This window comes from Pteronotus mesoamericanus, unplaced genomic scaffold, assembly GCF_021234165.1.
Source record: "Pteronotus mesoamericanus isolate MK-2021 breed Mesoamerican mustached bat unplaced genomic scaffold, CSHL_Meso_final scaffold_137, whole genome shotgun sequence".
In the NCBI taxonomy this organism is placed as follows: Eukaryota; Metazoa; Chordata; class Mammalia; order Chiroptera; family Mormoopidae; genus Pteronotus; species Pteronotus mesoamericanus.
In genome coordinates this window covers 261562-277297 of record NW_026555306.1, presented here as the reverse complement: position 1 = coordinate 277297, position 15736 = coordinate 261562, and positions in this window count along the sequence as shown.

The following is a 15736-nucleotide window of genomic DNA, read 5'->3' as shown; positions in this document are numbered from 1 at the left end:
TCAGAAAAAGGACACACTTATTAAAGATAGGATCATCCATCTCTACAGGGCATGATCCAGATGCTTTGAAAGTCCATTATATGTTTAAAAGAATATTATTTGTTTCAAAGGGCAATGCCTCTACAATGAATAAGAAGACAAGGTCATTTCATATTCTATAAGGGCAGGATCATTACTTTTAAAAAACTTAGTATGGAATTTTAAAATAAACATAATTATTTTCTTGTTTGAAGAAATGCCATTATTTTAATAAATGCCTTTATTAAGGGAAAAATGTCATTTATCAAAATGAGTCATATTTTTGTATGAATGTGGTTTTTATTAAAGATTAGGCAACTATCTTCAAAGACAAAAGATTATAAAACAAAATCTGGAATGTAAATTCATAAGCTAAATTACTTATAAAGCCTGAACATTGATACCATGTACATGAAATAACAAAACATAATCAAGCTAACGCCTAATCCCCCGAGTCAGGAGACAGTGCCTTCCAGGTCTCAGAGTCCCTCTGTGCACAGTGCTGGCCACAACATCCTTTCTTAAACTCTAAGTGACAATTTTCTGACTGTATGGTCTTTCCCATTATTTATTTCCTTCAGTTTTTTCAATTACATTAAATCTAGAGATTGAAAATGAGAGTTTGTCTTCTCAAACTACCAATAATGCATATCTGACAGCAAGTGCTAACTCATCCTGAATGTGTCACTCTCTGTTAAGCTGTGTCAAACTCTTTGCAGTAAGATAAGTCATTCCTTTTAACTTTTATTGTGATAAAATACACATGAATAAAATTTGTTTTTGTGATCATTTTTATGTGCACCATTTTTTTTGCAATTAAGTACATTTATAACATTGTGTATTCACAAGTACTGTTTATTCCAATGTGATTTTGTCATTTAAACATTTCAGGGCACTCTGTTTTTTCCAGATATGTTACTCAATTTGTAATGAAACCACAGTAATTTAGCCACAATTATTGCTTTTGGTTTGCAACACATCACCTGAAAATGATGTTGTTTTTATTCTATTTTTAACTTTATTTTCATTGTTGAATATATTACAGGTGTTCTCATTTTCCCTTCTCGGCCCAACTCTCTGCAGCGCCCACCTGTTTCCTGTGGCCATCACCACACCTTGTCTGCGCCTGTGGGTTACGCATAGATGCTCTTTGGCTAATTCTGTCACCTTATTTTATCCAGTTCCATCTTCCATTCCCTCTGACAGCAGTCAGTCTGTGCAATGTATTTATGCCTTTGTTTCTATTTTGTTTGCCAGTTTATTTCATTTATTAGATTCTACATGCAAGTGAGATCATATGATATTTCTTTCTTTCTTTCTTTTTCCTGACTGGCTTATTTCACATACCATATTATGAGTATATTCTAAAAATTTCAAAACATCAATTCAAAAAATTATGTATTTTCACAAGTAGGGTATCTGGCAAAAAGTCAGTTTCATTTTTACTTTTCTGAAGAAACTCCACACTGTTTCCCACAGTGGCTGCACCATTCTGCATACTCAACAACAGTGCACTAAGGTTTACTTCCTAGACATACTCACCAGAACTTGTAGTTTGTTTACATATCGATGGTAGACATTCTTGCAGGTGTGAGGTGATATCTCTTTGTAGTTTTAATTTGCATCTTTCTGGTGATTACAGACATGGAGGCTTTTTCTATATGTCTATTGGCTATTTGCACAACTTCTTCGGAGAAGTGTCTATTCAGGCCCTTTACCCATTTTGTAATTGGATTGATTACCTCCCTGGTGTTTAGTTGTACACATTCTTCATATATTTTAAAATTGATCCTTTATCCAATCTATCATTGCCAAAAATGTTTTCCCATTCAGTGGGTTCTGTTTCCATTTTATTGATGGTTTCTTTTGCTGTGCAGAAACTTTTCAATTCGATATAGTTTAATTTTTTTTTTCATTTTCCTTGCCCTAAGAGACATCTGAAAAAAATTGCTACAGGACATGCCTGAGATTTCACTATGTTTTCTTCTAGGATTTTTATGGATTTCCAACTTTTACTTAAGTCTTTTATCCATTTTGAGTTTATTCTTGTGTGGTGAAAGATGGTGGTTTAGTTTCCTTTTTTTTTTTTTTTTTTGTGCCTGTACCTGTTCCATTTTCCCTTTTTTAAAAAAATTCCTTTTTATTTTTATTGTTCAAATATATTTGTTTCTGTTTTCCCACCACCACTTTCCCCTTCCCCACCTACCCCCACTTCCCTCCTTCAATCCTTCCCCACTTTGGCTTCATCCATAGGTCCTTTACACATTATTTGATTTGATCCTTTCCCCTCCCCGCTACCCACCTCCCTCCTTCCCTCATGCCACTGTCGGTTTCTTTTCTTTACAATGTTGCTGGTTATATTTTCCTTGCTTGTCCATTTTGTTGATTAGGTTCCACTTATAGGTGAGATCATATGGTATTTGTCTGTCACCCTCCGGCCTTATTTCGCTTACCATAATGCTCTCCAGTCCTACCCATGCTGTCGCAAAGGAGAGTAGCTCTTTCTATGTGCTGCATAGTACTCCATTGTGTAATTGTACCATAATTTTTTGACCCACTCATTTACTGATGGGCTCTCAGGTTGCTTCCAGGAGTTGGCTATTGTAAATTGTGCTGCTATGAACATTGGGGTGCATAGGCTCTTTTGAATGGGAGTTTTGGGAATATCTTAGGTTATAATCCCAGCAGTGGAATTGCTGGGACAAAAGGGAGTTCCACTTTTAGTTTTTGGACAACATTCCAAGCTGTTTTCCACAGTGGCTGCACCAGTCTGCATTCCCACCAACAGTGCACTAGGGTTCCCTTTACTCACAACCTCGCCAGCACCCATTGTTTGTTGATTTATTTATGATGGGCGTTCTGACTGCTGTGAAGTGATATCTCCTCATGGTTTTAATTTGCATTTCTCTGAAAGTATCATGAGCATCTTTTCATATATCTCTGGGCCCTGTCTATGTCCTCCTTGGAGAAGTGCCTGTTCAGGTCCTTTACCCATTTTTTAAATTAGATTGTTTGTCTTCCTGGAGTGGAGTCATGTGATATTTTGGAGATCAAACCACTGTCTGAGGTATCATTGACAAATATATTTTCCCATATTGTTGGTTCCATTTTCATTTTGCTGATGTGTTCTTTAGCTATGCAAAATGTTATTATTTTGATGAAGTCTCATTTGTTTATTCTTTCCTCTGTGTCCCTTGCTCTAGGGGACATATCGGTGAAAATATTGCTGCATGAGATATCTGAGAGTTTCCTGCGTATGTTCTCCTCCAGGACTTTTATTGTGTTGTGACTAATATTTAAGTCTTTTATCCTTCTTGAGTTTATTTTTGTGTATGGTGTAAGTTAATCAAATTTCAGTTTTTTTGCATGTAGCTGTCCAGCTCTCCCAATGCCATTTGCTGAAGAGGTTATTTTTACTCTATTTTATGGTTCTGCCCCCTTCGTCAAATATTAATTGACCATAGAGACATGGGTTTATTTCTGGGCTCTATATTCTGTTCCATTGATCTGTGTTTCTGTTCTTATGACAGTACCAGACTGTTATGATTGCAGTGGCCTTGTAATAAAGTTTGATGGTATTGTGGTCCCTCCTACTTTGTTCTTCTTTCTCAAAATTGCTGCAGCTACTTGGTTCCATATAAATTTTTTGGTTTCATATAAATTTTTTGAATGTTTGTTCTATGTCTGTGAAATACATCATTGGTATTTTAATAGGGATTTCATTGAATCTATAAATTGCTTTGGGTAGTATGGACATTTTGATTATGTTAATTGTTTCAATCCATGAATGCGGTATATGCTTCCATTTATTTGGGTCTCCCTCAGTGTCATTCTTCACTGTGGTGTAGTTTTCTGTGTAAAGGTCTTTTACCTCCTTGGTTAAGTTTATTCCTAGGTAATTTATTTTTCTTGTTGCTATAGCAAAGTGGTATTATTTTCCTGATTTCTGCTTTTGATATTTCATTGTTGGTGTACAAAAATGCCTTCGATTTCTGAATATTGACTTTGTATCCTGCTGTTTTCCCAAATTCATTTATTAGGTCAAGTAGTTTTTTTTGGTGTAATCTACAGAGTTTTCTATGTACACGATCATGTCATCTGCAAACAATGATAGTTTTACTTCCTCCTTTACAATTTGGATGCCTTTAATTCTTTTTCTTGTCTGATCACTGTGGCTAGGACTTCCAATACTATGTTGAATAGAACTGGTGAAAGAGGACATCCTTGTCTTGTTCCTGGTCTTAGTGGGAAAGCTTTTAGTTTTTGCCCATTGAGTATGAGGTTGGCTGGAGGTTTTTCATATATGGCCTTTATTATGTTGAGGAATGCCCCATTTATTCCCATTTTGTTGAGTGTTTTTATCATAAATGGGTGCTGTACTTTATCAAATGCTTTTTCTTCATCTATTGATATAATCATGTGATTTTTGTCTTTCCTTTTTTTATGTGATTTATTATGTTTATTGATATGCAAATATCAAGCCATTCCTGCATCTCTGGGATAAATCCCACTTGATCATGGTGGATAATCTTTTTAATGTATTTCTGGATGCTGTTTACCAATATTTTGTTGAGGATTTTAGCTTCTATGTTCATAACTGATATTGGCCTGTAGTTTTCTTTCATGGTTGAGTCTTTACCTGCTTTTGGGATTAGGATGATGCTGGCCTCATACAAAGAGTTTGGGAGTCTTCCCTCTTCTTGGATCTTTTGGAATAGTCTGAGAAGGACAGGGGGTCAGCTCTTCCTTAATGTTTTTTAAAATTCTCCTGTGAAATCATCTGGTTCAGGGCTTTTGTGTGCCAGGAATTTTTTAATTACTGCTTTAATTTCACTAGCTGTTATTGATCTGTTCAGGCATCTCCTACTTCTCGATTAAGTTTTGGAAGATTATATTTTTCTAGAAATTTGTCCATTTCACCCAGGTTTTCAAATTTCTTGGCATATAATTGTTCACAATCCCTTCTATTCTTGTGGTATCAGTTGTTATTTCTCCTCTTTCATTTCTGATATTATTTCTTTCTTTCCTCTCCATTTTTTTCTTGATAAGTTTGGTTAAAAGCTTACCAATTTTGTTTATCTTTTCAAAGAACCAGCTCCTGGGCTTATTAATCCTTTGAGCTGTTCTGTTTGACTCTATGTCATTCAATTCTTCTCTGATCTTGATTATTTCCTTTCTTCTCCTTGCTCTGGGCTTTGTTTGTTGTTATTTCTCCAGTTCTTGAAGCTGCAGTGTTAGGTCATTTATTTGAAATGTTTCTATTTTTTTGAGGTAGGCCTGTGTTGCTATGAACTTCCCTCTCAGGACTGCCTTTGCTGTGTCCCACAGGTTTTGGACTGTTTTGTGTTCGTTTTCATTTGTTTCCATAAAGTTTTTGATTTCTTCTTTGATCTCATTATTGAGCAATTCATTGTTTAATAGCATGCTAATCAGTCTTCATGTGTTTGACTGTTTTGAGTTATTTCCTTCATGTTGATTCCTAGTTTCAATCCCTTGTGGTCTGAGAAAATGCTTGATATGTTTTAAATTTTCTTGAATTTGTTGTATCTTGTTTTGTGGCCTATCTTTGAAAATGAATTTTCAAAATTCTTTTGTAAAGAATTTGTATTATGCATCTCTGGGATGAAAGGTTATATATATATAACTCAGTTCAGTCCATTTAATCTAATGTATCATTCAATTCCACAATACCCTTATAGATGTTTTATTTGAAAGATCTATCCATTGTTTAGAGTGTGCTGTTAAAATCCTCTACTGTAAGTATTTTGTTGTCTATATCTTTCTTGAAGTCCTTCATGACATTTTTATATATTTGAGTGCTCATATGTTGAGTGAATATATGTGTACCATATTTATGCCTTCTTGATGGATGTTCCCCTTGAGTATTATGAAGTATCCTTCTCTATTTCCTTTTAGGGCCTTTTTTTAGAAGTCTATTTTGTCTGACATAAGTATGACTACACCAGATTTTGTTTCCTGTCTGATTGCTTGGAATATTTTTTTTCCATTCTCTTACTTTCAGTCCCTGGAGGTTCTTTGTTCTGAGGTGGGTCTCTTGGAAGCAGCATATGTGCAGGTCATGTTTTCTTATCCATTCTGCTACCCTATGTCTTTTAACTGGAGCATTTAATCAATTTACATTTAAAGTCAAATAAATGTCATATACAAACCATACGCATGTAAATACACATGTATTTTAAAATGTTGCTCTGACATAAAAACATGTGAACTCTTTTCATTTGGGGCAAGATATTATAGATGGTCCTGGTGGGTATTATATTAAGAAAAGAAGTCTCACAAAGAGAATTGCTGTATTATATTATTGTATGTGGAAATTAAAAAGCTAGACAAATTAACAAGCAAAAATAAAATTAGAATCATAGATACAGAAAAAAAACTGGTAGTTTCCAGAAAGTTATGATGGAAGGGTGGTAAATATACATGAAAGTGATTAAAATGTGTAAACTTCCACTTATAAAATAAATGTCTTTGGAATGTAACAAACAGCATAGAAAATGTAGTCAATAATATTTTTGTAATTTTTTATGGTGACAGAGGCTACCTAAACCTGTCATGGAAATCACCTTGTCATTTACATAAATATGTGTCACTCTATTGTCCACCGGAAACTAATAAGACTATTTTATGTCAATTATACTTGAAGTAGAAAAAAAAACTTAAAACTACAGTAAGATTCCCTCTCACACCCACTAAAATAGCCGTTAAAAGGACCCCTAACATAATATCTCCTGTTGGTGGTGACATGGTGGGCAGGTCAGAGTGCTCACGCACTGCTGATGGGAGTGGCAAAATGATGCAGTACAATGACGGTTGCACAGCAATGTCAATGTCCTTAATACTACGGAACTATACTTTTAAATGGTCAAAATGTTACCGAACAAAAGGACTCGTTGCGGGGGGTGCCCAGATGCTATTACCGAAACAACGACACCCCGCTTCCCCAGGATCCCTCGGTTGCGGGTCCTTTGCCCATTGCCCTTGGAATTACGGCTCTGAATGGCAGAGTTTGGTGCAAAGGAAAAGGAACTATTTATTCAGAAGTTATACAGGTTTGATGAATGGCTAAATGTCACCCTTAAACCTCAAAATCCCTTCAAAACAACCACCAGCACACACACCGTCCTGCCTTCCCCGCTTTGCCCAGTCAGGCCAGTCAGGGTACTGTCCTTCAGAAGAAAAAAAGAACAGAAGTCCGGGGCTCGGCTAGGCAGGCCTCTCGCGGGTCTCAGCACCGTCCACTGCGTCGCCGCGATCTCCAGCTCTTCATCCATAACCATGTGGCACCTTCTCCTGGCCCACTAGCAAGGGTCCTTTCTCCCCTCTTTCTTCCCACGAGGTCTTCTCACTGTTCCCCAGAGTCTGGGTCCCTTTGTCTCTCCTGCAGACCCCTGTCTCTCTTCTTTCTCTCTCAGTTACATTCTGTATTAAGTCTTTTAAACCTTCCTGATTAGCTTTGGTGATATGCAAAATACCCCTCTTTGTAAATGAGGAACAAAGCTATCCTGTTATTGACATGCAAAAGGACTCTCAATGGCCCTGCTCAAGGCTCCAGCTCACCCTGGGGTGGGGAGAATATATTTTTCTTGGACACCCCAATCTCTGGACCCCATTACAAAATACCCTTGGGGGGGGGCCCTGGTTGTACCCCATTACAAAAATAGTAAATTTATGTTATGTGTATTTTACTATCATAATTTTTTTTTAAAATTATGTCTTGAAGGTTTTGCCTTATGTAAAAAAATTTACCAACAGAGTCATTTTGGGGACATGAAAGGATATTTAATAAACATCTCAGAACCAACTAAATACTAGTTGGAGAGAAACCCTAGAACCACGGAGAGATGAAAAAAATAACTTCAGCACAATGAGAAAGTAGGGAGTTAGGAGGAGGCCCAGGAGGCCTGGCCAGGCTCCCATAGGTAGCAGTTGAAGATCTGGGGTGATATTCAGAGGTCAGAGTTTCCCCTGAGAGTTTTTGGGTCTAAACCCCAAGCTGGGATATTCAGGCTACAGTACCTGAGTGGGAAAGAATCTCAGAAAATGAAAGAGTAGAAATAGATGTAAGTTTCTCTCTTCCAGGGTGAGAAGGCAGGAGATGCAGAGAGCCACTTAAAGGGACAACACACAAAATTTCACTTGAAGCCACTTACCTTGGGCCCCCACAGGAGGAGGGCAGAGTGGACTAGAAAGACTTGGAGAGTCCGGGGCTGGTGGCTCTGGGGAGAGAACTGAAGGAACAGCTACCAGGATCCCTGTGCTGAGTCGTTCCCCAGACTGCAGAAGCCATCTTCCTCAGGCAAAGCCCTCCTGTACGGTACAGGTGGCATCAGCTGGAGAGGAAGCATGAGCCCCACCCACAGGAACCACTCTGCTCCCCTCCCCCGCCTCACCTTGGTGCTTAAGCCTGGCTGCTGCTTACAGCTTGACTGGATTAACAACTGGCCAGTTTAAGGGCTGATTAGTTCAACACCTACAGCAAAAATACAAAGCAGTAGCCAAAATGGAAACACAAAGAAACAGACCCCAGATGAAAAAACAAGAGAATTCTTGAGAAGAACTAGCTGAAATGGAGGCAAGCAATTTTTCAGATAGTATGTTTAGAGTTATGATTATAAGGATACTCAACAGCATGAATAAAAGACACAGAAATCATAAATAAGGACCAGTCAGAATTAAGAATGTAATATCTGAGATAAATAATACACTGGAAGGAATAAACAGTAGGTTAGACGAAGCAGAGGATAGAATCACTGTTTCAGAAGACAAGGTAGAAAAAACACCCAGGCAGAGCAGCAAAAAGAAGAATTTTTTAAAAAGAAGAGTGCTTAAGAAACATTTTGGACAACATCTGCATCATGGGGCTACCAGAAGGAGAAGATAATAAACACAGTATTGACAGCATATTTGAAGAAGTAATAACCAAAAACGTCCCTTATCTAATGAAGGAAAAAGTCACACAAGTCCAGGAATCTCAGAAAGCCTCAAAGAAGTTGGACCCAAAAAGGGATGCACCAAGACACATCATAGTTAAAATGACAAGGCTGAAAGACAAGGAGGGGATCCTAAAAGGCACAAGAGAAAAGCTGGGAGTTACCTGCAGGGGAGCACCCATTAGCTGGCATCCGATTGCTCAGTGGAAACATTTCAGACCAGTAGGAAGTGGCATGAAGTATTAAAGGTGAGCAAAAGCAAGGACCTACCACCAAGGCTACTTTACCCAGTAAGGTGATCATTTAAAATCAAAGGAGAGCCCTGAGGAGAAATAAGAAGATTCCTAGATGAGTAAATGCTGAAGGAGTTTGTTAACGTCCAACCAGTACTACAACAAAAGTTAGGGGCCTTGCTTTGAGAAGAGGAAAATATGAAAGGAAACAAAACCAGAGGAAAAGGATCTGGCAATAAAATGACACTACATAGTATCCATCAATAAGCACCTGAATTGTGAATGGCTTAAATGTTCCAACCAAATGACATAAAGTAGCTGATTGGATAAGAAAACAAGGCCCCTATATACAATGCCTCCAAGATACTCATCTCATATCAAAAGGCGTACTCAGTCTAATACAAAGGGTTTTACATTACTAATTTAATGTACACGGTGTAAATAGAAATGCAAAATGTTGTTTCTTCAGTACCCCAAGACTTCTTATCCTGAGGCTACAAATGGCAGTCAGTATCCACAAAAGATGCACTGAGTGGAGGCGGAGGAGCAGCCTGGCGGTGGTTACTGCGGTACCTGTTGGAACAGGTTAGAAGCAGGATGTCTTTGGAACCTACTGTGTGGTTAGGCTATTGATAAATATTGTATCAAATATGTATATGATTGGAAGACTTTCCATCCAAAAACATAGATGTTTTTCCATTTACCTTTATTTTACTTTATTTTTTCCAGAAAATTTGGTGGTTTTTTAGTGTGTACATCTTTTGCATACTTGGTTAATTTTTATCCTAATTATTTTATTCTTTATGATGCTATTGTAAATGAAACTGATTAAATCCATTTTGGGTTTGTTCACTGTTGTTACTGAGTAGAAATGACTGTAGATAATGTCTTTTGCTACATGACTGAATTTATTAGTTCAAACAGTTTGTGTGTGTGTGTGTGGAGAGCAGAATTTCTAGTGTTTTTTACATATAAGATTAAGCTATCTGTTGGAGAGAATTTTTCTTCTTTTTTTCCAATTTGAATATTTAAGGAGGAGCTCTGTCCTAGGGAGTCCGCCAGCATCACAGATAAAATGAAAATGCCCAATGCAAGATCTGCTCGGGGAGGAAAGGCTGTCTAGTATCTCAGAGGAGAAGACCCGCAAGCACCTTTCTCCATGGGCTTCTATTGAGTTTAGCTCTCATAGGGATACGCAACAGGCAGGTAAAGCTCATCAATCAATGTTAATCAGTAATGATTAAGGAAGAAGATACGGTTCAAGGATAACTCTAAAAGGATTATAAGAGTCTTTGTGATCCAGAGTCTGGCAGACAAGAGTAACACCCATTCAGCCCTAAAACCTGGGAGAATAAACTCATCCTATGCTCAGACCCCAAACACCAGTACTCATTAACTTGAGGACATTCTTAGCAAAGCAAGTTGCATAGGATTTAATGCATTCTTTTTCCAGGCCTAATTGCCCCTGGTAACCTCCTGATCCAGTTTAGAGCTGTACCTGCCTCTAGCATTATTTCTAGCCTTAGTCAGATGGTGGAGGTGGGGGGAAGGTCAGAGCAGCCAAGAAACGAGATTTCTTTCACATAGAATGAGGACAGCGCCAAGGGGTGAGGGTCTTTTGCCCCTTCTCTGTGTCCCCCAAGTCCCTCCCTATGCCCCTATGTGATGGTGTCTGTGTTAAGTTGCCCCTGGCATCAATGGATCTTACCTGTCATTGACTAACCAGCCATCCTCCGAGGCCAAGCAGGGTGACATGAGGGAGGCATGGGCTGCACCCCTGCCAGGGGGACATGTTTTGTCTCCTCAGTGGCCCGTTTTCCCAAGGCCTCCTTGCTCAGCTGCAGTCTTGGTGCCCTCTCGCCTGTTGACAGGGCTACAGTATCTGGAACCAGGCAGGATGGTTTCCAACAGAATATCATTTATGTTATCTTCTTGCCTAATTGTTCCATCTAGGGCTTCCTGAACTATTTGAATCAGTGTGGAAAAATTACTTTCACCTTATTCACAATTTTATTAACATTACCTATGGATTTTCATGTATGGCCTTTGCTGGCTTGAGTGGTTTTCTTCTATTCATACAGTCCCTGTCTTTGGTGAACCATGAAAACTCTCTAGAGTTATTTCAGCATGTTATTCAACTTGCAGGCCAGAAAGTGAAGTCCTGTTCAAAAACATTAAAATGTTTAGATAAAATGTCTTCATATACAAGGTCATGAGGACTACGTTGGACTATTGTTATTGAATAAAAAAGTATTTACCACCATGTAAATGCCTCCCACTGACTGTAAAATTTGCTTGGCCCTGTAGTTGGACAGACGATAGAAGCCTGACTTCCCCAACATGCACAAACATTTACATGAGGAGTGGGGCCTGACTTTTTTGAAGTCAGATAAGTTCTAGGACAAGATCAAAGAAGGGTCATGAGAGAGGAACATTTCACCTGATGCTGAGGTTCTGGGACTCCTGGGCCGTGTGTGTCCTGCCTCTAGCCTCTTCCAACTGTGACTGTCCAACTTTCTAGCCTGCAAACCACACACACAGAGCATGAGGACACCATGGTGCTGGCTGCTATACAAGTGGTTTTACCAACACAAGAGCCTGTAGCTCCTTAAGAGGATGACACTGTCCAGTGGCTACAGAATTTTCAGCATAGACCTTGTCAGAAGAAAAGAAGTGGAAATTCTCAGTATGATGTCACCAACCCCATAGTTTCTTTGAAAGTGAGCCCCTCGGGATGGCAATGGAGCTTCCATAACTTTCCTGGGCACCCACTCTCAGACCTCTCTGATCCTTAGGTTTAGGTGATGGTTTGTTTATTTTTGGAGGGTGGCTGTTTCCTTATGTTGGTATGTTTGAGTAAATAATTGGTCATTTTTTATTATTTCTAGCTCCTCTCTCTTTCAAAGATTCTGGAGGATTGGAATATATGGATAAAAGAAGATACATACTAAACCTCATAACCTCAGCAGAGGCCTCATGGTGACCCTTATGAACCCAGAGACCTAAGGTAACCACACAGGATGGCATGAAATTAAAACTTAATAACAAAAAGTGAATCAGGACAAGTAGCCATGATTTACTTTGTGTTCTTTTATTACAAAATGTCAATCTACATTATGTCTGGTGTTTTGTGCATCTACGATAATATCACTTTAAGATGTCAGAATTATATCTTCCTTTCTGGAACCAGAGCAGAGACAAAAAAAGAAAATTCATTGCATTGTTATTGTTGTCATATTAGTTAACTGCTATTATCCTAGGCCCATCAATGTAAAAACTTAACTCCATTTGTTCTAATTTTATCCAATCCCAGATTTCACCTCTTTTGCTTTCTCCCAACTCTATAACACATCACCAATACATAGTTGTAACCCCTATGTTTTTCCCCTTTGATTGTGCAAGGTACAAAACTGCGATTTCCTGGAGCTTTTTTCCAATTTGTTGATATACCGTTTACAGTTTCAAATTAACTCCTAAAATGTCTCTACATGTTTAAGCGTATCCTACTTTGACATTACTTGGAGCAGTGTGGCAAGATTGCAGAGAAGCCCGTCCGGGTCCACTTCCCCGGGTACCAGCAGGGGCCCCTTGTTCCTCACCAACTCCTGGAAGTGTATCCGGTGAGCTTGTGTGAGTTTTCCTCAGAATTCTGAGCCTCCTTGGTTTAAGGTAAAAGGCTGGAATTTCTTGGGGCTATTTTTAAGTCCTCCATGTGAACCTAAATGTTAAGAGTTCAGGGAAACCAGGTTAGCAATGACTTGAACACTCCAACAAATACCAAAAACAATGGCCATTTTTTTTATTTAGTCTTTATTCTATTTTTCCATCACCAATTAGTCCCCTTATACTCCCCACCCCTCAGCAGTCACCACACTGTTGTCCAGGCCTGTGAGTCCTTCTCCCTTTTTGCTCAATCCCTCCACCCTCATCCCCCCACTCACTGTCATCTGTTTTCTACCTGTGAGTTTGTTTCTGTTTTGCTTGTTATTTCTGTTTGTTCTTTGGATTCCACATATAGGTGAGATCCTATGGTATCTGTCTTTCTCTTAAGGGACATTTTCTTATGAAACTTACTGTCCTTCTCCCCTGTGGAACTCCAGGTGATAATTAAAATTTACAGCCTGGTGTTCTTACAGTCTAGTCCCCAAATAAACCTTGAGGTTGCAGCTCCCAAGTGTACAACTAGCAAAACTCAAGCTAATATTAAATAATGAATAAGGAACAATAGGTGGGGCATAGTAAATAAGACCCTAACTCATGGTCAGATGATTAAAACTGGATTGGTGTAGAGTTTGACTTCAAACTGTATGTAAATGTAATACAAGATGCAAAATACAGAAATGTGAAAGAGCAAAACTTAGCCCATGATAGATGATAGGTTAGAAATGATCCAAAGTGGTTTCCTAATAATGGCCTGTGGGACCTGACTGCCTCACATCTACCTAATGTTATGAACCCAACATCATCCTAATTACATAGCCAGATTAAGACACTACAAAGAGAATTATAGGCCAATATCCATAATAAACACTGACTGGGTGTTCGCAGCAGGAGATGACCTGACTGCCCAGACACTGCTGGGGCCCCAGGTTGCGTCAAAGCAGCCCTGGCTCAGAATCCATGAGGACGTGCCAGCAAGAAAGGGCGCATTCCCACAGAGCCCCGACCATCGACAGCGTAGTCATTCCACACCATTCGCACTGCACCTTCAGGAAACAGATCACAGAGATTATAAAAAATATTCTATCGTAAAACTCAGCTACCTGGTAAACATGCAGGTCTCTGTTACGTCAGCCACCCACAGGCCTGCACGGGATGAGCCTCTTTCAAGCCCACTTTTAACCTGTACCCCAAGGCGGATGTCACTGACCTCATTCTTTGTCTTATTTGTTCTTTCTACAAATTCCACATGCTTGTCCTTAAAGAGCCTGCATCCAGATCCTGGGAAATGGAAAATAAATCTCTTCTCTGGTTCTAGTTCCTTTCCTGCTCCCCGTGGCCTCCGGTGTACTAGACTGAGGCCCTTGGGGGCCTGGCCAGAGGTGGATTGTGTGTAAGCAGAGGTGAGCACAGAGCGAAGTCATGGAGGAATGGAGTCTGCTCAGGGTCAGATGAGAAACTGTGAAGCCTGGGCTGTGTGAGGGTGTTAAGCGTTGTATATTTCAAGGGGGCTTAGTTTATTTTGGAGGCTCAGAAGGAATCCAAATAATATGAGTACGGTCTGACCTAGTCCATGAGGGGTCACTGGAGCTTGTTGGGTGAAGTGGGGCTATCATTCTTCCACAGTAGGATGGGCATGATGGTAAGACACAGTATTGGAAAAAAGGATAATGTTTTGAAGATTCACATTAGTTTCCTGACATTGGAACAAGTAGTAGCACCAGATGTAGAAGCTGGCAGGGGTCATGAGACAGGATATATGGGACAGAAACATAGAAGAGGAGAAAACATATTTAAGATTGTTACTTTCCACAAGTTAGGGTATGGGGTAATGGGGAGCAATCTCTCAATGGCTACAATGTTTCATAAGAGTGAGTACAATATTTTAGTACCAGGTAGATGTGGTGGCTACACAATATTGTGATTACGCTATATGCCGCTGAATTGTTCCCTTTTTTATTATGTAAACCTAACCTCATAAAATAATTACGCTGAATTTAAACATGAGATTAAAAAGAGAACATGGTATGTGATTTAATTTATACAAAACTTCAGAAAATTCAAATAAGTCTACTGAGAAAAAATGAGTAATTGCCTGAAAACTCTGAAAGTTCAGTGGGGAGTAAAGGAAGGCGTCAAAGGCATGGGAAAAGTTTTGGGTGAAATGGATACACGTGGTATTTGCATGAATGCCAACACTCATCGGATTGTAAACTTTACACATATGTGGTTTATTGTCTGTCACTTATATATCAGCCAAGCTGTAATCTATGCTTAATGTCATGACCTGCTTGTGCGGCCAGGAGCAGAGTGTACTGTTATCTATTACTGCTGTTTCCAGGTGGGCAGACCTGGAAAGGGCACCCACAGGAGCGCAATGATGGGAATCCTGGCAAGTTTTTAGCGCTGACTGTGTGCTGTGTACTTGAGGCATATGAGCTCATGTAAACACCAAAGTGAGTCAGTAAAATTTTACTTCACTCAACGTTCCTACCTCTGCCCTTTGCACACGCCGTGTCCTCTGCCTAGACCTCCCGTTCCTGCCCCCGCATGAGCTCCCGGTTTCCTGGGCCCATTCCTTATTAGATGCTTCTCTTCAAAAAAGTTTTAACTGGTCCTACATCTAGGCCGCAATTCCAGTTATGTGAGGTCATAATCCTCCATAACGTACCCTTTAACTATTATCATATTTGTAATTTTTTACTCATTTACCAAAGAACACCAGTCTATCTCCCTCACACTCTCCTAATCACTGGAAATGAAACAGACATGAGCTGAGTCCTCACTGACCTGACATGCCAGTGGGAGAATCACACGATGATCCAAACATCAGGGACAACAATAATGTACGATATCATGTTAGAATAAAGTAAG